The sequence below is a fragment of the Episyrphus balteatus genome, chromosome 2 (genome assembly GCF_945859705.1).
Source record: "Episyrphus balteatus chromosome 2, idEpiBalt1.1, whole genome shotgun sequence".
NCBI classification, from domain to species: domain Eukaryota; kingdom Metazoa; phylum Arthropoda; class Insecta; order Diptera; family Syrphidae; genus Episyrphus; species Episyrphus balteatus.
Genome location: NC_079135.1, coordinates 66,115,187 through 66,141,818, shown reverse-complemented (window position 1 = coordinate 66,141,818; position 26,632 = coordinate 66,115,187). Strand labels below are relative to the sequence as shown.

General features: G+C 30.6%; 1 protein-coding gene across 2 annotated transcripts in view; it reads right to left on the bottom strand.

The window, feature by feature from the left end:
- The window catches only part of LOC129908488 (uncharacterized), a 133,375-nt gene that overhangs the window by 43,946 nt on the left and 62,797 nt on the right, over positions 1 to 26,632 (bottom strand). For both annotated transcript variants that reach the window (XM_055984983.1, XM_055984982.1), the window contains exon 2: positions 10,050 to 10,141. The gene's annotated coding sequence lies outside the window, so the exon portion shown is untranslated. The remainder of the gene's footprint in view (positions 1 to 10,049; positions 10,142 to 26,632) is intronic.

Here is a 26,632-nt window from a genome sequence, read left to right as displayed (position 1 = left end):
AAGAACAACTAACACTAGCTTCTTACAGCAAACTTTCTTCAATTGGCCTTTATACACTCTGAGCTGAGCTCACCTAAGCTATTGTATATTGTGGTCTATCTGTATCTGCTGCAGAAACAACTGTTATGAGAGTATATAGTATATTTTTGAGGTGTAGATATGTATGTGTTTTTATGGCAATAACCACAATAGTTTGAGAGGGAACGTTGTTAAAATACTTAACATTATACATAACATAATTTTGGTTTTAAGAAACATTTTCTTTCGAGTGTGTATTTCTATAATTTTACTGATTCTGAACCAATAAGTTGTGTAACTAGAATTAATATAATGAGATATTATGCCAAATCATTTTCACAAATTAAACAGTAAATTATTAAAATTTTGAATAAATGAAAAGGCCTTAATTCCAACAGAATAATCTCGGCTTTTCAGCATTATATAGACTTAAGTAACGACTTGACAACATTTTTAACATTTCGTCTACAAACATTGATTTATGAATTCTGTCAAAAATGCAACTTCACTTCCCAAACTGTAAGGTAAAAGTTGCAATAACCTAAATATTTGTTTTCACATACTTATACAAATTGAAATAAATGACGTTGGACATGCAAATTTTTAAAATGTGTTGGTGTTGAATGTACCTATGTATGTAGGTAATGTTTTGCTTTAGAAGTGTGTTTCTACAAGCTGCTCATATCCTGTTTGAAGGACAGTTTTTCGAAGAGTAAAATCGAATTGTGTATGTATTCCAAACATGGAGGTTGACAACATGGAATTACACACAATTGAGACTCTGAGAGAGAAAGGCAAACAAGTGGATATTTTTCAAAGTCTAAAGTGCGAAATAAAAATTAAATGTGGAAAAAGAAGACATTCGAAGGCCGCTTGTGTACATCTGACAAGATGTTAACCTTATTTTGTAGTCGAATGAATGATAATTGTGTATAAAAAATAAACGGTTAAATTAAGAAATTTGATTCTTAAGAAAAGCAGTTTAATTCTGGGAGTTGTTTATTGAACTGGAAAGCGCTGCATTTATAGAACTTGCACGGGATATCAAGTGCACGACTGTGTTGTAAATTCCTTAAATAAATCAATTTTATAAACAAAATCTCAAAAATAATAACTTTAATTTAATGAATATCAGAAAATTCATAAGAAATGTAAAAGATGTAAAAATCGTTTTGAAATTATTTTTTATATGAAACTAAAAATCACAACCCGGGAATAAGCCTATCTGAGGAACCCTTTAATAAGACTTAATCCATTTTAGAAAAGTGAACTCCGTTTCCATTGAAAAACGAAGGCCAACTTAATGAGTGACAAGAACATACACAAGAATTTTACTACTCATTTTCATGAACAATAAAATTTACGAATGAATTCAAAATTTGTGATGTGATGTGTTGGTTATTTGAGTTGGAGTGAAATAATTTCCAGTTGCACATGGGGTTTAATTAACAAATGAAAACCACTTCAAGGTCGCATCAGAACTATGCAAACAGCTATCCTCACATGAGAATGAAAGAAATTAAATTTAACATTTGAGATATTAAATTAATCTTGAAAGAATATTAATAAGAGAACAGCGTTTGATATGGAAACGACCATTTAAGTTAAATGAAACAGTGGCTAGGGTACCACAAGATAGTGTTCTAGGTCCAAAAGACTTCGGAAGACCATCTGACACGTTAGTATGTATGTTTGCGCCATGACAAGCAAAACTGTTTTACAATTATGAGAACTAGGTACTGAGATCACTATTCACTTTGACATTATTGTCGAAATGTAAATTTTCACTCTGTAAAAAAAAGAGTAGAAGTACATATAACTTAAAAAAAACAATAAAGTGCATAAAATAAATAAATAAAAAATTATTTGATAAATTAAGCCTGGATATTCTAATCAGATGCAATCCCACTGTAATCGTTAAACATTACAATTTAATTCCCTACACTGAACCAAATCCTTACGTAAATACAACAAAAAAATTCGTTGAGCCAACGAAAATTTAATTAATTTTCAGCCGATGAAAAATTTAATTGGCTCAACGAAATGGCTTTCATACGTTAATGAAGAACTTCATCAATTAACGAAAACTTTCGTATTTTAATGAAATTTTTCATAAAAATATTTGATCGAAAATCAGTTTACGAAATTTTTTCATCGATTAACGTAAAATTTAATTAAAACTTTCGTAGGCTAACGAATTTTTTCGTAAATTTTATGAATATTTTAATTAAATTACGAAAAAATATTCGTTAGCTAACGAAACTTTTCGTTGTACCTATTTATTATTTTTTAGTAGATTATAGTATATATTTATTGGACTTGTTAAATTATTAATTTAATACAGTCCAAACCAAAAATTGGCGTTTCGACCCGGTGGAGCTCACTTGGACTTATCGTGAGACACCTTGTCAAAACGCAAATATTTTTTATATTCAGCTCAACTTACATAGATTTTTAAACAAAAACCTAATGTGAACTATATCCAACAAGATTAAATATTTGATCATTAAAACAGAAATGCACACAAGTCTAGGTTTTTTTTTTTTTTTTTTGTAAGGCAACGATTTTTTTTCGTGAACCGATGTATTTTTTCATAAGCCAATGTAATATTTCATTAGCATATGAAGAATTTTCATAAGCTTATGAAGATTTTCGTTAGTTAATGTTGAATTTCATAAGTTAATGAATTTTTTCGTTACTTAATTAAAACTTTGATAAAGTAAGGAATAAATTCTTAATTTTATTCTTTAAAATGAGTATGAAATTTTTCGTTAATTGATGAATCTTTTCATTGAATTGGATTTTTTGGCACTAAAAAGGGAGAAAAAGTGTATAAAACGTTTTCATTAATTGATGAAGGTTTTTATATTACGAAATATTACATATTTTCGTTGAGCCAACGAAAGTTTCGTTGGGCCAACGAAAATGTAGTGTATGAAACGATTTTCGTAATTTTACGAAATTTATTATTTTCAGTGTACTTCTGAACTAAATATACGACATTGTATATTTAAAACTTTTAATTGCTTTTGTTATCTTAATGAGAGACATTGATTTGGATATCTTCCACAAGAAGTATTTTTTAAGGCAATTTTTTTCAAATCTTTTGCCAGTAGGTTAAGTGCCAATTTTATCTTCAAGTCTCATTATCATCTTAACGTGGGTTTTGTACGTAAAAACTATCCGATTCATTGACATGGCCACAGTTGTTGCAGTTTCTCTCCTTATTTATCCTAGATACATCTGCTGTTTTATTCTAAACTGAGCTAAACAATTCCTAGTACACCACAAGTCTATCCACATCTCTGTTTTTATGGTTGTATCACATAAAAAGAAATATATAAAAAAAAACTTGGAACCAAAAAGTTGCTCCGAAGAGAACTTGTTAAAATTAACCGCTTTATCGATCTATTGGACACTGTAATGGCGCGCAGTATATTCTCATTCTCATTTACCATTTCTGGTCATTAGAAATCCGCAATTTATACTATCTTATATGTAGGAGCCTAGATATACACCAAGCCAAGCCAGAAGTCGAAGTGAAGACGAAGAAGCTAGATGATGATGCAGTTGTTTTCAGCCGGAATGGAGTACAACCTTCTCTTTCCCGTTTGTTAGATTCTTTTTTTTTTTCTTCAACTTTTTGCAGTGGAGCTTCCTAGGCTACTCATGGAAAGATATAAGAAAATAAAACTTAGACCAAAAAAACCAAATTGAGCAAAGCAATCATGAATGACCAAATGAAAATTGGCTATATAGCGGCGAGTTGCAGCTTGGACTGCAAAGAAGAACCGGCAAACAGTTCCTCACAAAACTTGAACTTGTTTTCCTTTTAATCGGCTAACTGTTAAACATTTTGAGATTCTTCTAAGAAAAATCTATTATGGGAGACACAAAGAGAGAAAAAAAACGGAGACGACAGAGGGGATGTATAATTCTTTCTTTATACTATATAACCTGTAACATAAATGTGGTCTTGCATCTTTTCTTGAAGACGATAAAAGAAGAAAACTCTTTTTCAGGATCATATAAGAACGGTGCTGTGTTGTTGGCTTTAACATTTTTCTCTGTCAGCAGTAACACCAGAATTCTGTCTCAATGGCATTTAGACTTTGTTAGATAATCTTGAAGCTAAAGAACAGAGCTTCGTTTATATGCGGTTGAAGTGGTGGCAGAGGCGGGTGTTTGCATGAAATGTCTCGAGAAACAAAAAAAAAAACATACAACTACCGGAGAGTGTCATCATAGGCAATTCCGGCAAAGGAAAGTACACTTTGAAACGCTAGCTAGACAATAAACTGTCACAAGATTATGGTACACTGAGTGGCAGTATGGCAGTAACTTTGCGCCATCTTTGGGTGGCCAGCACAACATGTTTTTTTTCTCGTTCGCCTTTAGTATTCTTTCACTATAAGGAACCCGAAGAACATGGGTTTCGTTTTTTGCAAATTTAGATACCTACATATAGCGTGCGTGTGGCGATGAAATTGGACACCGACCAACCGCTCTCGGGGGATTATGAAACCATTCGGTGCATTCAACTGCCTAAGTGACTTTCTAGGGATGATAGAGAGGAAGGGTCAAAAAATAGGAAGCTGTTTACGAAAACAGCAAAAAAACTCTTTAAAACTGGATGGGATAGTGTGAATTACTTGAGTTGAACCTGGTGTGTGGATCATCAGCTGGTTGGTATTAGAGTAATGACCCCAAACATGGTATACAATTTTATTTAATCCTCTGTAACAGTTATACATGGAGTCCAAAGAATTTTTAAAATTTATGGAAAAATCTTCGGAGAAAGGGAAAAGCTTTTTTTCGAATATTGATTGTTGCTGATATTCACTCAACACTCACTTTCAATCCGAAATGAACCAATTATATTGTGTATCACTGTGTGCAACGTGGTTAAACAGCATATTACGATTAATATCACTTTCTAAATATAGTGACGTTAAATCCAATAACTAACTTTTAAGGGCTTAAGGGCCAGTTGAACAAATATTTGATCCGTGGTTCAGCAACTTTTACCGACTGAAATCGGTGGTAAAGCTTAGGTTTATCATTGGTTCAAAGTCTTTATGAATAATTATTGTTGAAACATTGCTTATTCACCGAAATCGGAAAGTTTTTAGTTCCTGAACCAAGGCTGAAACACGTTTGTACAACTGGTCCTTTATTGGCATACTTTTGATATTCGACTTCAAGCACGATCTTCCTCTGCTTACAGAATCAACAGCTATTAAGGCCTAACATGATCTTATAATTACCATACAATCAAAATAATTTGTATACATTGGCCATCTTTGTTAACCGAAATTATATTCTATTCTATAAACAATTTCACTTTCTTAGTTGAATTCAAGCTGCAATTAGTATTATTCAAGCTCTTAACAGAATACTAGCTAGCCCTCAAGGAATCTGAAGATGCATTGACAAAGACATATGCCTCCGTCCAACCTGTCCAAACTAATGAATGACTTAACCATTCTTCTAGAATATAGCCCTGGCCAATGTAGTCACGGTAGACGACATGATTAGGTGCTTTGTTGCCATGCTTTGGCAGACAAGCGCTTGCATCTATACCTAGATAAAGATTAGTTGGTAGATAAGTTAAGCTAATCCCTCTTTGTGGCCGTTGCTAAGAGTTTGTTGTTTTTTTTGCTGCCTAGTTCTTATCCTTGCTCAAGGGAATTCATGGATAGCAAGAACACTTCTGCTGTTCTAAAGGAGTTTAAATGAAATTCAACGACCTTAGTGTCAGAGGAATGTCTTGTTGAAGTTGCTGTTGTCCTCCTTCTCCTGTTGTTGTTGGTTGATTTTTCGCTAGAGAACTAGCTGGTTTTCTTTAAGCAACAAATTTATTTGTTATACTCTGTATGTGCCTTGTTGTTGTTGTGTTGTTAATGCTTCTGGTTTGGTCAGACAAACGATTCCAAAAGGAAATTGTTTTTTTTTTCTGTGTGGTTTAGTTCTTTTAAAGGCTAACTATGATGCCTCTGTTTGGTGCTTTCATTTTGAGTGTAATGTACTTACTGTGAGGAGCTGAGGAAGTCAAAAGGGTTAAACTCCAGGAAAGAATAGTAGGATGCTTATTTGTATGCAGACGGTTTTGACAGTTGTTGTGTTTTGATATATTGTTTGTGGCCTATTCAATTAGTTGATTTTCTTCGTCTCTAATGGGTTTTTACAAACAAAAATGGTGAAGTTTGTCTTGTTATTTGTTTTCAGTTCATCATTTTTAAGCAGAATATATCTTCTTTTATGGATGATGTGGAGAGCCTTTAATGAAAACCTTGAACAATAATCAGCTTTATTTGGGCCTAAGTAAAACTATGATCCCAAAGAAATTATGTGGATGTGGGTGGTAGCAGAAAATGTTTGTTACTTTTGATTACCTACGTTTTTGAATTTGATATAAAATGTGAAATTCTAATGAGCAAAAGTAGTGTAATTTCATAATAAAGTGCAACGCATTTTTTTTTTTTAATAAATAGAAACACCAACAAAAATAAGGTTGCCATTAAATAGATCATTTTTGTGTTATTTTATTCTGAATTAAATTTTAGTTTGAGGCCTAAATAATAGTTTCTTGGGAAGAAAAAAATTTAATTAGTATTAATTTTTTAAAATTTAATATTTAAAAAAAATTAATTGGCAAGTATAGGAATCGAACCTAGGACTCCAGTATTACTCGAATCCTGGAGTTCTGGGTACGATTTAAATACAAAAATCAAATATAAGCTTAATGTTTTGTCTTCACAAGAAACTCTACATCATGAGCTTAGATATTCGTGTTTATTTAAGGCCGTGTGTGAATTGCGTTAAATAGTTAAATTCGTGTAAAATTTTTGACACTATTGAGGTGAATAAAAAATTTTCAGCTGTTTAAAATTTATTGGGCTCCGGGACCTGGTTAAATTTGAGTTAAATTTTTTTTGCAGATGGTTTTGTTTTTTTCTTTTTATTAAAGAGGAGTATCATGGCAGAAAAAAGGCAGACAAAATTTTAAACAATAAATTCTTTTTTTGAAATTATTTTGTTCACCTCAATAATGTCAAAAATTTAACACGGATTTAACTATTTAACGCAATTCACGGCCTAAAAAATAATTAAGTTTGCTTCTCAGGAAGTCAATTTGAATATTTCGAGTGAGAAAGTGTGGGAAAAAAGAATTTATAATTTTTACGGGAGTGTCTCTTTAAAAATGTTCGTTCAAATTTATTAAATTTTCTTAAAAAACTGGTTTTCACGTTAGATATTGAAAGCAACCCTTTTGGCGCTTCGTTTTGGAAATTCTCTGGTTAAGTTCAGGCAGTTTGTTTTCGATTTTAAAATAAGTTTGATTTTTTCGAAACCCGCTTCTAAGTCCACACTAAATTTAAAAAAATTAAAAAAAGTGCTCATATAGAACATGTTTTTTTTTATCTCAAAATTCTCTTATAATATTATTATATCATACTATTAAATTTTAAAGTATAATAAACAAATTCAAGGAATTTTTTTAGGTTATTTAAAAAAAGGGATATTATTTTTTTTTGTCGATTTTAAGACTGATTCTAAAAATGAAAATTTTCTCTATTTTTCCTTAATAAGGTTTTTTTTAATACCTATTAACTTTTGAAAAAGCTATATAAAATTCAGAAGACCAATGTATAGTTTGGTTCAAATATAATTTTATTGCAAATGCACTTTTAGATATTGCTTGTAAACTTCAACAGCAGAGTTTACAGAATAACCTCTTTTACTATTGTTAGCTTTATTTAAGCCGAAGGTGGTTTTTTATTTTTTCTTCATAAAGTTAAAAAAAATGTTGATGCAAAAATGTTGCAAAATTTATAAACCTTTACAAAACTGCTAATTATAGATACTGCTTCCATATAAAACATTTCTACTTCTTTTAAGTCATAACTCTGAGTAATTGCTGCTTGAGACAAGCATCTCACCTCAATTACAGGATACGGAATAATAAAAATAAAACAACCATCACATAAATACTTATTAATAGCTTGAATGGTCTAAGCCTTTGTAATGAAGTCAATTCTTTTTGCTTTTTTGCCGCGCCACTAAGGTATAACAATGTTGCTTACTCCTAATAGCTCCATCCTGTGCACTTAGGTATGATTTCAGAGGTGAACAACAAAAACGTTAACAGCAACAAAATAACATTATTCACTGTCATCTCCGATACTAGGAATATAATAGCTTTAGCATTCAGAGCTAGATCAAGCTAGACGTTAATTTGGTTACAAGAATAGATTTCTTATATGAATCCAACAAAACAATTGTTAATTTAAGAGGAAAAAGGATATAAATAATTTCATATTTATGTGTCTGTGTTGCAGTAAATGTACTTTTTCGTATGCAACTTAAGAAGATATAGGTAGGCTTATCTTTTGTTTGATTTTTTTTTTGTTTTCAAAGACCATGAAGTTTTTAAACTATTTTTAAAAGAAGCTAAATACATTGCTATTTAATTGCATTCAAAATTAGTTTCAATTTACCTACCAAATTAAAATTTATATTCTTAGCAATTATTGACATCTAAGTTCTTGCAAGTCGTGATCGTGTTCTCACTCAGTAAAAACTATTTCAAGACATCCCAAATAGAACTGCACAGAAAAAAAAATCCAAAGTCACGTAAATTACCCTCTCAGAACATCATCCTTTGCGAGCAAACAAAACAATTTTTATGTATTTATTATTCAAACTATCAAGCGCGATGTATATGCGCAATTGCCTAGCATATATGCAGGCAGACAACCCGCGACATGACAACTCTGCCCAGTGTATAATGGTCTAAAGCCTAAAGCCTCATCCCATTCTCATGCAACTTTACAAGGATGACGCGCTATACAACAAATGTACACAAAGGGTCGATTGAATAGTGTTTGCCCCCAAGAGTAACATGGTTAGGAACATGAGTATATGCTGCTGGTGATCTAGTCCTTTACCGAGAATGTAATCAATGAGTTAGCCACGTTTAGGATTTAAATTTGTGCAAATATTTGTGTTAAACGAAGAATAAACGTATACGTACTACACAACACATGCATGTGTTCCATATATATATTCACATTTGGACCCAGATCTTGTATGTTCATTATATGACTTGAATACTCCGTGTCGCCGATAGCCAAGCCGCTGCGCTGGGAATAAAAAGACTGCCCTTTAGATTTGTTAGAACAACGATTGCCGCGAGGACACATACAAAGATCAAAAGTGATTTTTTTCTGACCGTAGAAGATAGCGATTGGATAAGGTCTTTTGTATCTTTAAAGTTCAAGACACTTTAAATAATTTAAACATAGGGCATGTTAGTGTGTGCGTGATTGTTTGCATTTTTTTTTTTAGATAATTGATTGAACAAACTGTGGCGGTAATTTGAAGCAAAATGCAGATTATTTTTGTCATTACAGAAAAAACAATCTTTGACTACCTAGCATCGAAAGATATTGTTATTTGGATATTTGGTTTTTTAATATATTTTTATTAGTGTTCAATTATGTTGAAAAAAATGTTACTATTGACTCTCTAAGCGACTTCTTCCTGGAAATACTACTTAATGAGTTATGATAAGACACATGACAGACCCTTAATCTCAAATAAAACTTCAATATAATTTAGTACCTACAAATAGCAAAAACAGTTAAGATTTTAATAATTTCATGTTTAAAAGACAAAATGAACATATTTCAAAATTTTGTTGCCTCGCTGTCCGCTCCAAAAATCATCGACTCGTATAAAACTCTACTGAAAAAAGCTTTATTTTTATTGGAAATAAGTATGTTTTGAAAACTAACAAGGAAACATTTTAATTTTGAAAAATGATTTCAGATTTCTGCTATCGATCATTACAAATTTTGCATTCCGGTCGTATACTTGTGCAAATTTGAGTATATTTACGAGTACCTAGGTATAATGGTAGAATAAAAAGATGAAATGCTGTTTGATGAACAAAATATTTTAGGACATGATAACAAATATGTATTTTAACTTCAAATTCATTTGCATAATAAATTAAATGCACTTACCTTTTATGTGTTGTATTTACTTTCTTATTGGGTTTAGAAGTAAACCAAACCCGTCTTCCTTAAATTGAATCCCCTTTTAGTAAACTGGTGAACTGTGGACAAGAGAAAACAAATAATGAAATAACAATTTCTTGTATTTGAAAAAAAAAAAAAAAAAAAATTTTAAGGGAATAATTTATTTTCAATTATGACAAATGTTAGATTCTTAAATAAACTAAAATTAAAAAAAAAATATAAGTAGAGCAACCTATGAATTTATCGAAACTCGACTTATAATTTGAGAAGGGGACGAACAGTAGATACAAGTGTTACCAAAGTTTTGTTATTTGTAACTCCGAAAGTTTATCTCGTGTGTTTCTTGATTTATTGAAAATATTAACGTGTTAGTCTTTACCGAACATTACCTAAACTGTAAAAACGATAGATGAAAATTATGTTGATAAAGTTGTAACTGAGATTATTTTACAAAAAAAAGTCATAAAAAGTGTTTAAATTTTCTTATTTTTTTTACAAGGAAATTAAAACACTTTTGAAAATAATGACCGGCCTAATGTACATATACATTAAGGTGGTCGTTATATTGCTTTTTGCCAAAATTCCACGGTGGATATCCATCAATTAGTTCTAAATAGCGAAAAAAATTCTCTAATTATTGCGAATTTTTATTTCAATGGCCTAGTCTCCCGGTACAATCTGAAAAACCTCATATAAAATTAGAAAATTATTATCTAAAAAAAAACAAAGGAAATGCCGTTTTACATGAAAATTTCACGTTGAATCGGGGAGAGGAAGGGAGATAAAAATCTAAAAAAATTAGTGAACATTTTTCTCAGTACATATTTCCAACCTGATAGCGACAAGCCAACTGCATGTCCCAAATACATTTCGCCCACGGAAAGAAAAACTGTAGAATTTGTTAAGGACCTGGAACAATTTTGATTTCCGATTGCGATACGATATGTATTACAAGTAAAAAAAAACTAATATGCTTTGTCAAAATTCTTTCCTGGATTTAGCTGCTACACGGAGAAAAAAGTGTCACTTTAAAATAAGATGATGCGCACAATAAATTTCACCACCTTAAAATAAGGTGATATCCGCCTAAAATAAGGTGAGTCCACTTAAACTCAGTTAACTTCATCTTATTTTAATGTGAATGTTCATCTTAAAAAAAACCTACCAAAAAATAAAATTTTTAAAATTATAGGCACAATTTAGCTTTACTGGCACTGGCCTAGCAACCCAACAGTTGTAGGTTCGATCAGCGGTGGCTGCCAGTTTTTTTTTTTTAATTTGCGCATTCAAGAAATTAATGTGACTTGTCACCTTAATTTAAGGTGATGTCACCTTAATTTAATGTGAAAGTCATCTTAGCAAAAAACCATGCAGAAATCCGCTTAAATTAAGGTGCGATCCGTTAACCCTTTCGGACCCAGCGTTACTCTCATGTAACATTTTTTTTTAAATTCGTAAAAAATATTAAATTAAACAATTTTTTAGGTTACGATGGCTTAATTGAAAGATAATAATGCCTAGTTACTGGATTATTACAAAAAGTTAGTCAAATATCATACCTTTAATTTTTTTTATCGAGAAAGGGACTGAAATTCACATTTTTTTTTTTTTGCAAAAAAAAATTTTTTTATATACATATTGTCATAATTTTGAAAAAAAGATATAAAAAATGTAAATGCAGAAAGTGTTTTGTTTTTTTGCTTAGAAGAAGTAGCATACATTATAGTTTCATAAAAAGTTATTTTCTCAGTTCTCCGACTGTTTTTGGTGGTCATAGGCAGTGCATGTTACTTAACATGAGAAAAACACATTAGTTTTGCTATTTATTATTTTGGAAAATAACTTTTTGCTATTTATATTTCTTAGTTGTGATGTTTTTGACCCGATAATACCGAAAAAACATTTTTTAATATTGATTTAATATTTAATTCTGTGTGGTCTGTTTTCTCCGTGTATTCACTATTCTTATCCGCAGCAGCATTATTGATTTTGTAATATATGTACGATGTACGTACATGTAAACTCGCACTGCGGATACGGAAAGCAATGCCAAAAAAACATATTTGTCTTCAGATAATCTTAAGTCAAATTTACTAAATAATAAATAGATCGTTTGGTAATCGGTTTATGTACGTGCTATAAGAAAGTCTCCCTGGTAACCATCTTCAATTACTATTTATTATTCAAAATGTTGATTAAATATCGCATGCAAATTTTCTCTTGTTACAAGAAAAAATTAAATTTAAAATTCAACATCCCAATGATGTCTTAAAAGATCTTGGTGTAATAAGGCATAAGTTTATTGAGAAGCCAGATGGAGCAGTAATCTTGTAGTTTATAAATAAATATCTCATTTCAAGATCAATGAGCTCCAATTGGGTGAATACATTAACTAGACCGCAATTCAGCCAGAAACTTTGTGTGGATTAAAATAGTCTACATTGGTAGGGAAGGGGGATGTTGATGATGATGATGATAAGATGACGACGATGATGTCGATGCGGTCATTATAGTGTGGTATTACGCATAACGGAACGGCATTTTTACATCTTCTTCTTCTGTTTTGGTTTTCCTGACGTGTAATTTGATATCGAGAGGAACTGCGTGAATGGAAACTCAATGTATCTATCTGCCTATCTGTAGCAATAATGTGGATCTCCATTATGGGAACAAGCTTCCGTAAATAGTATTAATTCATCTTTGTCATCAAGAGCAGTCTCATACAAATTTACAGGTGAATGAACATGTGAACATGTGAGTCTGTATAAAAAGGGGACAGTTGGAAATAGTGTTCCGCGTTGGTTAAAGGAGAATTTGTTTTATTTCTCGTTCTATCAAATATATATATATTATGTAATGTGGTTTTCATAGATTTTCACACAATGTTTTCTTTTTGTAATTATGTATCTTTTTCTATTATAATAATTGTTGATAGTATAGGTCTAACAACATAGTGTAGGAACTTGTTATTAATAAGAAATTTTATTGTTATTTGTTTGTATTAAAGGAATTCTGTATTGAAGTTGGTATAGATTACAAAATATAAACCTCAAACTAGACAAGAAAAAAGGTTTCTTATGAACTTCAATGGAATCTGAAATTTATATTTTGATGGTTCTTGTTCTAGACTAGCGATTTCATGGTCTGGGTAAGATCATTGCGCTTGGTTGATTGTTTTGCTTTCTAAAAATTTGGACCTACTTACATTAATGAGTACATAATTATACGAATATTGTGGGTCAAAGATGATAATTTATGTACAATTATCAGGAGCGTACTAGGCCAGTCATTATATACATTTGGAAATGCAAAATGACCGAGAAAGCTAAATTTTGGATATGTTGTAGAGGATGCTTAAAAAAGCTTAACTTGAAGTTTTCGACCAAGATTTCCTATGAGCTTTTTCCGCCAGTTTGAAAAATGAGATGCGAAAATTTTACAAGGAGCTTTTTTGTAGCTTTTAACGAGTTCTACAATTCATGCATACACATTTTTTGTGTATCATGAACCGTTTTCGAGATATCGATTAAAAAATTCAAAAATTTAGGACATGCAATTTGTTTTTTGACATAATCTATTTTTGAGTGATGAATATCGAAAAAATTATTAACATAAAAATTGTAGCCCACATTCAGACCTACTATGCCGTATTTTTATATTTTTTTTTGGACAAAAATTACGACTTCCAGCCGGCCGCAAAGTCGTTTAGTCCGCTCCCACCGCCAAGCAAGCCGCCCGTTCGGTTGTAAAAAAAACAATCATTCATGTTTTTTTTTAATGTTTATATCATTATATCAGTAACACATACATACAAATGTATGTATTTATTTAATAAATAATGAGAAGAAGATGGTAATGGTTTTTTTGTTACCCCAATTTTATTAACCCAAATTTTGTAAATACAGTATACCGGCTATTTGTGCATTTTGTAATTTGCTTCAATCTCAATATTATTTAGTTCATCAAAATTGCAATTAGATCAGTGCCAATAATTTTTGAAAATAAAAAAATTATTAGCAGCATATAGGTGGTTGGAAAATTTAGGATAAATGGTATATGAAAGCGGAAAAATAAATTGCCCACAAACTAATTGGTGGAAAAGGGTGGGTGGGCGAAAAAGTGTTGGTGTCGAAAATCTTGGTTTTTTACGATTTCTGTCAAAAGTAGACCTCCTGTCAACAAAAGTTAAATGCAAACGTTGTGGGTAATAAAATGTCATAACTTTTACTAAAACCATTTTATTTATATAATCTCAAAAATATTGAAAAAATGCAAAAAATACGATTTTTTATTTTTTATTTTTATCTTTTACCAAAATGGTTTGATTGTAACAAATCTTGGTTAAAAATTACTTTGTTATGTTTTCTATGTATTTTAAATGTTTTTTGAGCAAAAAGTTAATTTTTTGATTTTTGACGAATTTAATTTGATAAAATAGCCTATTTGTCAATCCAAAAAGTTTTTGATTTTTGAAAAGCTTGGAATGTAGTTACTTATATTAAAACCTTTTATTTAAGATTGTATGGAAAAACTATACTTTTGATTTAGAAAATATTGAGAAAAATTGAAATAAAAAACGATTTTTAAGATCGATTTAAAATAGAAACCAAATTATACATTTCTAATGGCCTTTGACCTTCTTAAATTCAATCTAGCATTAGAATAGCTCTAACGTGCAAAGTTGTTGAGATATTGAATTTTGAACGTTCAAAACACTATTTTTGTGATGTATACTTTGATTTCTATAAAAAAAAAAACTTTTTGACTAGTGAAATCGAACAAGGCATTCACCCGCCCCCTTTCCACCAATTAGTTTGTGGGCAATTTATTTTTCCGCTTTCATATACCATTTATCCTAAATGCTGCTAATAATTTTTTTATTTTCAAAAATTATTGGCACTGATCTAATTGCAATTTTGATGAACTAAATAATATTGAGATTGAAGCAAATTACAAAATGCACAAAAAGCCGGTATACTGTATTTACAAAATTTGGGTTAATAAAATTGGGGTAACAAAAAACCATTAGAATCTTCTTCTCATTATTTATTAAATAAATACATACATTTGTATGTATGTGTTACTGATATAATGATATAAACATTAAAAAAAAACATGAATGATTGTTTTTTTTACAACCGAACGGGCGGCTTGCTTGGCGGTGGGAGCGGACTAAACGACTTTGCGGCCGGCTGGAAGTCGTAATTTTTGTCCAAAAAAAAATATAAAAATACGACATAGTAGGTCTGAATGTGGGCTACAATTTTTATGTTAATAATTTTTTCGATATTCATCACCCAAAAATAGATTATGTCAAAAAACAAATTGCATGTCCTAAATTTTTGAATTTTTTAATCGATATCTCGAAAACGGTTCATGATACATAAAAAATGTGTATGCATGAATTGTAGAACTCGTTAAAAGCTACAAAAAAGCTCCTTGTAAAATTTTCGCATCTCGTCATATAGCCGAGTTATTGTCAAAAAACCAATTTTATCCTTTTTTTCAAAATGGCGGAAAAAGCTCATAGGAAATCTTGGTCGAAAACTTCAAGTTAAGCTTTTTTAAGCATCCTCTACAACATATCTAAAATTTAGCTTTCTCGGTCATTTTGCATTTCTAAGCCGTTTTTTCCGACATAATGACTGGCCTATACACACAGCGGAGCAGTGCCCTGGGACCCCCGACCGACACGTCAGGGCCCCGACTGGAAGGAAGGACAGAGAAGGAAGCTTATTATAAAAAAAAGTAACGAAGCAAAAAGATTAGATATTTGAAATGAATCACTTTGGACCCAAGAGAGAAATTATATTCTTCAGTAAAATGCATAATGCATTGGTAGCCATCCACATAATATACATAATATTCATCTTAAAAAAAATATTACCGCAGGGGCCCCCAAAAAAAAAAATTACTTTTTTAAAAGAAAAATTAAATATTATCTTAGGGACCCAAAAAATATTAGGTACTTGCATAATCTTAGCAACCATCAAATAATACATCAGGAGACACCACCACCAAACCCCGGGGGGGCCCCGGCAACTCAACGTACGCCTCTGACAATTATGATATCGTTTACTTTATTTACTCTTTTAATCGAAGATTATTCAATGTACCAAACAATTTTGCATGCATATAGAAATTTAGGAAAGTCTCATTTTTTTTTCAATAAGCCGTAATTTTATTTTGCTTAACAGACATTTTTTAAAAACAAATTATGTCATGTTTAAATGTTAACCAACACTTAAAAAGAAAATTCGAAAATATTCACTGACCCGTTTTTAAAATACGTATATGTATTGTTTTTTTTTCAAAAATAAAATTGAAATGTTTAAAAAAAAAATTCAAACATTTTGTAAAATTTAAAATTTGTATAGGTATAAAAATTTTCATTGAATCGTCTAAGTACCTTTTGAATTGACGTGCAGCTTGAAGGTACTTACTTTAAATTGTTTGAAATTTTGTTTTCATTTCAGTTTTGTCCTCGAAAATTTAGTTTAGTAAAAAAAAAATTACCCAACCATCTTTTAAAAAAAAATATATACTAAAAAATAGTTTAAGATATTTTTCATTATTGTATTCACACATCTATGTAAGGGAAACTTCATTCTGCAAAAGTTTGTATTTAATATAATTAAGGTAGACATACGTATGTGTTTAGTTTTAAATATTTTATTTTCTTGGAAATCGATAAACTAGTCGTGTATATTATTTTTTTTTTTTACACTTTCCGAGCACATCTTATCATTATTTACTTTTTTTTGCACAATGACAACCGGACCTGAACAACCTGATAGTCTAAGAGCCGGCAGCATATTTTGGCAGTTTTGATATAACCGAAATTCGAGTGTGCACATATCTAGATATGCACCACAGTATGTCAACGGAACAAGTCTGGCAGTGATCTTTTTCAGCTTTCCCTTGCCAGACGCATCCAAAGTGCAGCAAAAAATCAATTTTTGGCGTTTTGGTATAACCGAATAAATGATACACCAAAAAATCATAAAAAATCCCCTGATTTCGAATCTGTGGGTACCGCAAGTTTCTTTTTCAGCTTTCCCCCCGCCAGACCGCTTTAAAGCATTTTTAAGTGCATTTTTCTAATAAAAAACCTAATTACTTATTTTCTGTTAGGTATAACCGTATGATGGTAACAAATTAATATTCTATGTCTATTCCAGGTCCAGAAAATATAATTTTTAGCCAGCTATTTTTCAGCCTTCCCTCTGCCAGACGCATCCAAAGTGCAGTCAAAAATCAACTTTTGGCGTTTTACTAGGTATTACCCCAATAAATGATACACCAAAAAATCATAAAAATCCCCTGATTTCAAAAATGTGGGTACCAGAAGTTTTTTTTTAGCTTTCGCCCCGCCAGACCGCTTTGAAGCATTTTGAAATGCATTTTTCTAATAAAAAACCTAATAGCTTATTTTCTGTTGGGTATAACCGTATGATGGTAACAAATTAAAATTCTATGTCTATTCCTGGTTTAGAAAATATAAGTTTAAGCCAGATATTTTTCAGCCTTCCCTCTGCCAGACGCCCTTAAAGGTTTCCCAAACAGGTTTTTCCATAGAAAAAACACCTAGTTTCTGTTTTTTCTTATAAAATTGAAATAATATTTTTTTGTTTAGAGTAACCATATGATGGCCAAATATTAACTTTCTCTGCCTTTGACAGACCGTTTTCGATCTGTAGGCAAAAAACTTCAAAAAATTGCAATTTTTTGTATAGGGACAAACAAAATGATTCTTGGTGCGGTTGTACAAAATGTGGTTTTAGACTCTTTCGATCCCTGGGTTTATGCTCTTTTAATCCCTGAAGACAAAATGCATTTCGGATTTTTTCCCAGACCCCCATGCCCCATATAGCAAAATCTAACTTTCCCGTACTATTGAGATACCTTTTAGGGCGTCTGGCAGAGGGTAGGCTGAAACAAAACTGGCTTAAACTTACATTTTCTAAATCAGGAAAAGGCAGAGAAAGTTAATATTTGGCCATCATATGGTTACTCTAAACAAAAAAATATTATTTCAATTTTATAAGAAAAAAACAGAAACTAGGTGTTTTTTCTATGGAAAAACCTGTTTGGGAAACCTTTAAGGGCGTCTGGCAGAGGGAAGGCTGAAAAATATCTGGCTTAAACTTATATTTTCTAAACCAGGAATAGACATAGAATTTTAATTTGTTACCATCATACGGTTATACCCAACAGAAAATAAGCTATTAGGTTTTTTATTAGAAAAATGCATTTCAAAATGCTTCAAAGCGGTCTGGCGGGGCGAAAGCTAAAAAAAAACTTCTGGTACCCACATTTTTGAAATCAAGGGATTTTTTATGATTTTTTGGTGTATCATTTATTGGGGTAATACCTAGAAAAACGCCAAAAGTTGGTTTTTGACTGCACTTTGGATGCGTCTGGCAGAGGGAAGGCTGAAAAATAGCTGGCTAAAAATTATATTTTCTAGACCTGGAATATACATAGAATATTAATTTGCTACCATCATACAGTTATACCTAACAGAAAATAAGTAATCCGGGTTTTTATTACAAAAATGCACTTAAAAATGCTTTAAAGCGGTCTGGCGGGGGGAAAGCCGAAAAAGAAACTAGCGGTACCCACATTTTTGAAATCAGGGGATTTTTATGATTTTTTGGTGTATCATTTATTGGGGTAATACCTAGTAAAACGCCAAAAGTTGATTTTTGACTGCACTTTGGATGCGTCTGGCAGAGGGAAGGCTGAAAAATAGCTGGCTAAAAATTATATTTTCTGGACCTGGAATAGACATAGAATATTAATTTGTTACCATCATACGGTTATACCTAACAGAAAATAAGTAATTAGGTTTTTTATTAGAAAAATGCACTTAAAAATGCTTTAAAGCGGTCTGGCGGGGGGAAAGCTGAAAAAGAAACTTGCGGTACCCACAGATTCGAAATCAGGGGATTTTTTATGATTTTTTGGTGTATCATTTATTCGGTTATACCAAAACGCCAAAAATTGATTTTTTGCTGCACTTTGGATGCGTCTGGCAAGGGAAAGCTGAAAAAGATCACTGCCAGACTTGTTCCGTTGATATACTGTGGTGCATATCTAGATATGTGCACACTCGAATTTCGGTTATATCAAAACTGCCAAAATATGCTGTCGGCTCTCGGTCTATGAGTTAAGAAGCTGCCAACAGAATTAATATTTAAAACAAACACAATGACAATTAACAATTTAGCTAAAAAAAAACAATGTAAAAACGTTAGGCCCCTTTTGTGCCAACATAATATGTACTAATATAATCAATGTAAATTTTTTGATAACTAGCTTTAAGCAAATTGTATATATATAATTACTGTTCAATAAAAATATCGTAATAGTATCGTATTATTTTTTTTTTTTGAAGGCGTTAAGTTACCCTAAGAAAACTACAAGAAGAATCTCAAAGGCTAATAAAATTGAAATAAAAACCCTTAAAATGAACAATCACATAGAAATACCAAGTTAAATTTACATAAACTACCTCCATATAGTCGGAATTTCCCAGAAACTAAGTCTTTTACTAATCAAATGCCTTTTGATATTTCCACGACCGATTTTTTTTTTTTCAATTAAAAGACTACTTACCTCTATATGTATTTTCATAAATGCCGTTAGTAAAATACTCCTATCTTCGATTTACACGACAAGAATGTTTTCACTTTTTGGAGTTTTTTTTTCAAGTTTTATTCCATTCCATCTTCTATTTGAGAATTGTGCGAAAAAAAGAGAACTCAAGTTAAAACAAAAAATTTACCAGTCGACAGAAAAGAAGTCTGAGAAAAGATCACTGATGATTATTCATGTTATTTTGTAGGCCATCGGCTACAAGAAAAGCCGGAAATAGCTTTGTTATACTATGCAGTCTCAGTTTATGGGCTCTTTTGGTTAGAAATTCAATCGGCACAAATAAATCCATTTCTATTCTTATGCCAGAGGGCCTGCTGCAGTTGATGCCCTTTTTTGTTAGAATTCCCACAGCGAAAAAGAGCGCAACAGAATTGTGTGGTGATGCGGTGGTGATGGTGATGATGCCGAAGACAACACGACGTAATGGTGACGCTTTCTTTGACTGCCTCTTCCTGTTACTTTTACCACATTTGGGAAACCAGTCTGAAACTCAAAAGAACACTCTGCCAGGGCATGTGACTGAACGAACTGAGATTGGGAATGAAAAGTGTGATGATGGTAATAATTAACTGAATTTGGGTCAACCGATCGAGAAAACAAAAAATAAAATAAGTTGTGAGAGAATTTTCACTGCACGATTTTTATTTTTTTATCCACGTTACCTATATGAGAGGTGAATGTGTTTGAATGGGTTCAATATTACCAAGTAATTTAGTGTAATGTGTAATTCGATTTTTTAGCCGTTTTGTTCCGATCAAAATATGGTCTGAATTTAATTAATCATCATTCATTGTTTGGCGCCTGGAATATGATATTCAAATAAAAAATTGGAAAGTTGGTTTACTAGGTAAAATGATTACAGGTGATTTATTTAATGGATTAGAGTAGTAATTTATAAATGCAAGGCCATTTGGCCTAACTATAGAATGCACGAAAAATTATATAAAGTGCACTACCTATATACAGATATACACGCTACCAAAGATATAAAATAGTTGACAAAGTGGCAATAATGTTGCGACGTGCATCAGTAAGTCTTTTTTTTTTACTATCTTGTGTTTATAATGGAATTTTAAATAACAGATCCAGTGTCAATGCCACCGATTTCAATGATTGCATTTAGTATAATAGGTATATTCTTTGTAATTGATTACAATGCATAGAGGAATTAAAAAAATGGCATTGCTACTTCAAAACAACTCCTATTTTGATTGTAAATGTTGATATTTACAAATTCAAAAATTACAAAATTACCGCTCAATTTAGAAGCAAGAATACATACATTGTAAAATAAAATATGTACAGATGGACGCACAGACGTACAGACGCACTGACGGAATTGCGAGACCCACATTTTCGGAGTTCTCCATCATCGTAATGTTGGTTTTGATTAAAACCTCAATTTATAACTATTTGAAAATATGAAAACTTTTAGTTTCTATTTTTCTCACTTTGTCAGTGTTAGTGTTTGTTTTTTTTTTTTAATAATAGTAAAACCTGCTAATTGGGACACTCTATAATCGGACCACCTCCTATTCGGACCGCACTTAATGCTTTCCCTGCTATTTTTCATACAAATTTCCCTCTACAATCGGGACAACTGCTAATCGGACCATGGACCACCTTTATAACATTCTTTATGCTTATTGTTTTACCTGTTTAAATGGACCAAAAGTCAAAAATATGAAACATGTGTGTTCAATGTTCTTATACATATGCATGCCATTTTTTTTTCTTGGCCAATTTTGCAAAGTTACATTTGTCATAGGCGGGGATTACTCAAAATGTTTAATTTTATTTTTCGTTTCTTGGCAAAGGAAACAATTTGACAGTGCAATAGAGTTTTTGAAGTTGATTGTTTTGTGAAATTGATTTGAAAAAGAATGTTAAAGTTAAAGTTAAAAGCTTTTTGAAAATTGTTGGTACCTATATTTGTTATCATTTTTACGTGGGTTAGAAAATTAAAAAAAAAAAAATGTTTAAAAAATTAAAAAAAAATTTTTTTTGTAATTTTTTTCTCTTGAAAAGTTTAAGAGAAAAAAATTTTATTTTTTGAATTTTTTTTTTTGTTTTTTTTTTTGAATTTTATTTTTTGTTTTAAATTTAGGTAAGCTTTTTCTGGAGCAAAAATGTGGAAAAAGCTAGGAAAAACAATTTTTTTTCTCATTAAAAAATGAGAAAAAAAATTGAGCTTTTCAGAGCAAAAAACGTGATCCTTTAATTTTTTCAAAAATTCGATCGAGTGAAACAAAAAAACGGCTGGCTGGATTAATTTGATTTTTTGTAGGATTTTTGTGCCCATATTTAACTGTAAAAGGCACACTTAACATTAGTGGTTCCCTCAATATTTTCGATCTAGCGCTCGATTTTCCAAAAATCCACCAAAAGCCCTTTTTTTTGTTGCATTTTCAAATTCATGAGACAATAAGAAAAAAAATTTGTTTTCGGAAAAGCAATGGCTAGTCGTTAAGTAAAATTCATTGAAGTTCTTGAAACCCACCTTTAACTTTCTGTGCGATCATTGGTTGCTGAGATATCGATAATAATCAAAGACAAAAGGATCCTTTTCCATTTGAAGACCGATATCTCGGCGAGAAGTGGACGTATCGAGGTTTTCAAAAAACCAAATTAAAGCTAAATGAAGAAAGTATCCGATCCTTATAGTGGTTAAGCTAAAAAACGCTCGTAGACCAAAAAAAAAACTAAAAACATTTTGAAAATTTTTTTGTTGCTGGTTTTTCTGCGATCACTCAAAAACCGCAGAGGTTAAAAAATTTTAAAGTTCTAATCCAAAAACTAGACACTTGGACATACAATTTCCTTCTGTATCGATTTCTTGTACGACCATTTCTTTCGAAGTTACGGCCTGTTGAAAATTGCCCAAAAATTTGGAATTTTTTTTTTGATCCCTTAATTTTTTCCAGTAGTGTATGAATGAGAGAAAATTTTTTCTAAATGGACCGGTCCGATTAAAAAGGAACCTCTATAAGTGGACCACCTCCTAATCGGACCACTTTTCTTCGGTCCCAAGGGTGGTCCAATTAAACAGGTTTTACTGTATCTTTAATAATATCCTAATATCTATTGATGCACATTTTTATAAATCGAACTTGGAATAGGAATATGGTGATGGTTCCCCATTTTATGCTTTATAGCAGTTTATAGAAAAGTTTTCTAAAACGGATCCTATTAAAATTTAAATTAAATTTTTGTAACGCTTACTCAAAAAGCAGAAACATCTATGTCTGTAGCGAGAGATGGGATTTTTTTTAGCTTTTTTGAAAGGTAATGCAGGCGTAAAAACTAATGCAATTCGAACTAGTTGAAAGGAGGGACACAGCTTCTAGGCCAGTCATTATATACATTTGGAAATGCAAAATGACCGAGAAAGCTAAATTTTGGATATGTTGTAGAGGATGCTTAAAAAAGCTTAACTTGAAGTTTTCGACCAAGATTTCCCATGAGCTTTTTCCGCCATTTTGAAAAAAAAGATAAAATTGGTATTTACAAAATTTGGGTTAATAAAATTGGGGTAACAAAAAACCATTACCATCTTCTTCTCATTATTTATTAAATAAATACATAGATTTGTATGTATGTGTTACTGATATAATGATATAAACATTAAAAAAAACATGAATGATTGTTTTTTTTACAACCGAACGGGCAGCTTGCTTGGCGGTGGGAGCGGACTAAACGACTTTGCGGCCGGCTGGAAGTCGTAATTTTTGTCCAAAAAAAAATATAAAAATACGACATTGTAGGTCTGAATGTGGTCTACAAATTTTATGTTAATAATTTTTTCGATATTCATCACCCAAAAATAGATTATGTCAAAAAACAAATGGCATGTCCTAAATTTTTGACTTTTTTAATCGATATCTCGAAAACGGTTCATGATACATAAAAAATGTGTATGCATGAATTGTAGAACTCGTTAAAAGCTACAAAAAAACTCCTTGTAAAATTTTCGCATCTCGTCAGATAGCCGAGTTATTGTCAAAAAACCAATTTTATCCTTTTTTTCAAAATGGCGGAAAAAGCTCATAGGAAATCTTGGTCGAAAACTTCAAGTGGTCCTCTACAACATTTCCAAAATTTAGCTTTCTCGGTCATTTTGCATTTCTAAGCCGTTTTTTCCGACATAATGACTGGCCTATTCCGCAATATCAGCCGTTTAAATTCAAATTCGACACCAGCGTTTTAGTTTATTAAAAAAAAACTCTTAAGTAAAGTTGTATCCCAGTTTCCCAAATAAGAAAAGAAAAACCTGAAAATGCACCTTAAGGCAAAGCACGCAAAAATCGAAAACATACATCTGGAATCATGATTTATTTCTAAAAAGGTCATAGAGTCATAAGCAGGGAACGGATTTTCCTAACTTGCCTTTTTTTTTCTGCATTATTGTAAGAAAGTTAAGACTTCATACAAACACTATTCATGTTTTCATAAGTTTTCTTAAAATTATTTGCCAATTCAAAATGTATACTATTGTCCGATAAGTGTTAAGAAGTTATTTTATATTTGTTTTCATTAAATTAAATAAAAATGTAGGTACAGCGTTCATATTATTATTTTTTAAATTTTACTTAAAGAAAAACTTGCATTTCATTTTGATGCTATTCTTTTTACTTCAACCGCCTAAGAAAAACAACGACGTTATCTCATTAAAATTAAATTTCTTTAAACCTTTTTTTTTCACAATAATTATTTCAGACGTAGCAGCCATTTTTAATTTAATCATGTCATCAAGACAAAACTTTGCACATTATTTTCTTATTGACCTTCAAGACGATATAGCTACACTTCACACTATAAAATCAAAAATAATAATATGGATTATTGAAATCCAAAATTACATGTTATGTCAATTAGATAGGTCTTATTTATGTAAGAAAACAGAATTCTAATTTTGATTGTGTAAAAAATTTAAATTTGTACAAATTAATAAAGAGCAAATTTAATCCAAACTTAATAAATTTTGAAAGTAAATTATACTAAATAATATAACTTCAAAAAACATATTTTCAATATAACTTACATTATTACAATAATAAGCCCGGTTGTTTTAATGCTTGTCAAGTTTGAAGATACTAAGGCTCAATTTTAATTAATCAAACCATGTATGTATTTAATTGTACAAGCAGAAATAAATGTTATTTGAAACCTAATATAACCTTATGTTTTCAAAAAATATTAACTAGGTTCGCTGTTCTAAGAATTTCAGTTGTTGAAATAATTCAATTATAAGATTTTGTATTAAATTTTCAAAAATAATTTATTTTTTTTTTCCCTTTACGATAAGATTTTAATTTGTTTTGTAAATACTATACATATATTCAAGTTAAGGCGGTTTTTGGATTTCCAGAATTAAAAATATGTGTATATTAAATAGATATTTGAATATTTGAAATGAACCCAATAAATACTTCTAATTAAGTTTTGAAAGATTCTCTGCTCCTAAATACACCTAAATCCATCTAAACATAAAACGAGTGTTAATTTTGAATGGGTACCTACGAGAATGTATACATAAAAACTATGTTTTCCGTGACCACTTTTAATCAAAAAACGGTAACGAATTTTATATAGCTTATTGAAAATATACAAGCATTAATTTATTCTTTGCCTATGTTATATTTTTGATCAATTTAATATTTTTATTTTTTTTTATTTTATGTTATTTTATAAATAACTAAAATTATAAAGTTTATGTATTTCGGATAGCGCAAGTGTTGTTTGGAGAATCGTTGCATTATTATAACTAAAATTAAAAATAAATTTTTTGAAACTCATTGATCTTCAAAATAATTTTTTTTTATTTCAAAGAAAACGTCATAAGACACAAAACATCATAAAGCACACAGCACGAAACACGTAAAATAGATTCGATTCAAAGATAAATTAGAAGCAATTTGAAAAAGGAGGCATTCAATTAGAAAACACACAAAAACAAAAATTAATGAATAAGATTGTATCTCTTTAATCTTTGAAAGTGCCTTGATTATTTATCTTAGAATGTTTGAGCTAGATTGACAGGTATACAAATTGTTAGAGAAATAAAAACGTTGTCAAAAGACAAAAAATATTTTTTGAATCTATACAAATAATGGCTAACTGAGAAATGTCTGCGTGATTTTCAACAGTTAAAAACTGCTGTAAAACATAATATCTTTTATATAATATATTTTGAAAGTGCGCATTTCTGATTCGTTCCAGTAAATATTCTAAGCCAAAATTCTAAAGGATTTGTAACTTTTTCAATTGACTGATTACACAGAATAATTCAAGTTAGGTAAGGAAATGTGACGTTTACAATATTTATGAACTTAAAGTAATGAAAACAGCAATAAAATGTTGAACAGAAATTACTTTTTTAAACATAAAACAGTAACTATTTGCTAACCACATTTTAATTTATAAAATAAAAGTAACGATTGTTTCGGATTAAAGATCCCCTTAGTAGTAACGTAGACATTCATAATAAATTTTGATCACAAAAGTGAATATTTTCTGATTTACCAAAATATTTGAATATAAAACTTTGAAACTCTGTTGATACAGTAGCTTACCTATTCGAAACATAGAACTGATAAAAACAAAGATAGAAGAAATGTTTCAAAAAAGAGTTCGCTGATCAGCTCTTTTGTTTCTCATTTATTTCTTAAAAAAATGTGTTTGTTTGTTTTTATTGAACTTTAAAATGAACATTCAAGTCCTTTGGACTTGTTATATAAATATCCAATAATTTTCAAAAATTATTTCCGACTGAGAGAACACAGGTAAAACCTCAAATTTGTCATATTTTTTTTTTTATTTAAATCTACTTACGGAAGTCAAGTAAACTCTGGTTACAAATATATCCAATATGATCCCAAATGCTTGTCTCCAATTAATTTGTTTAT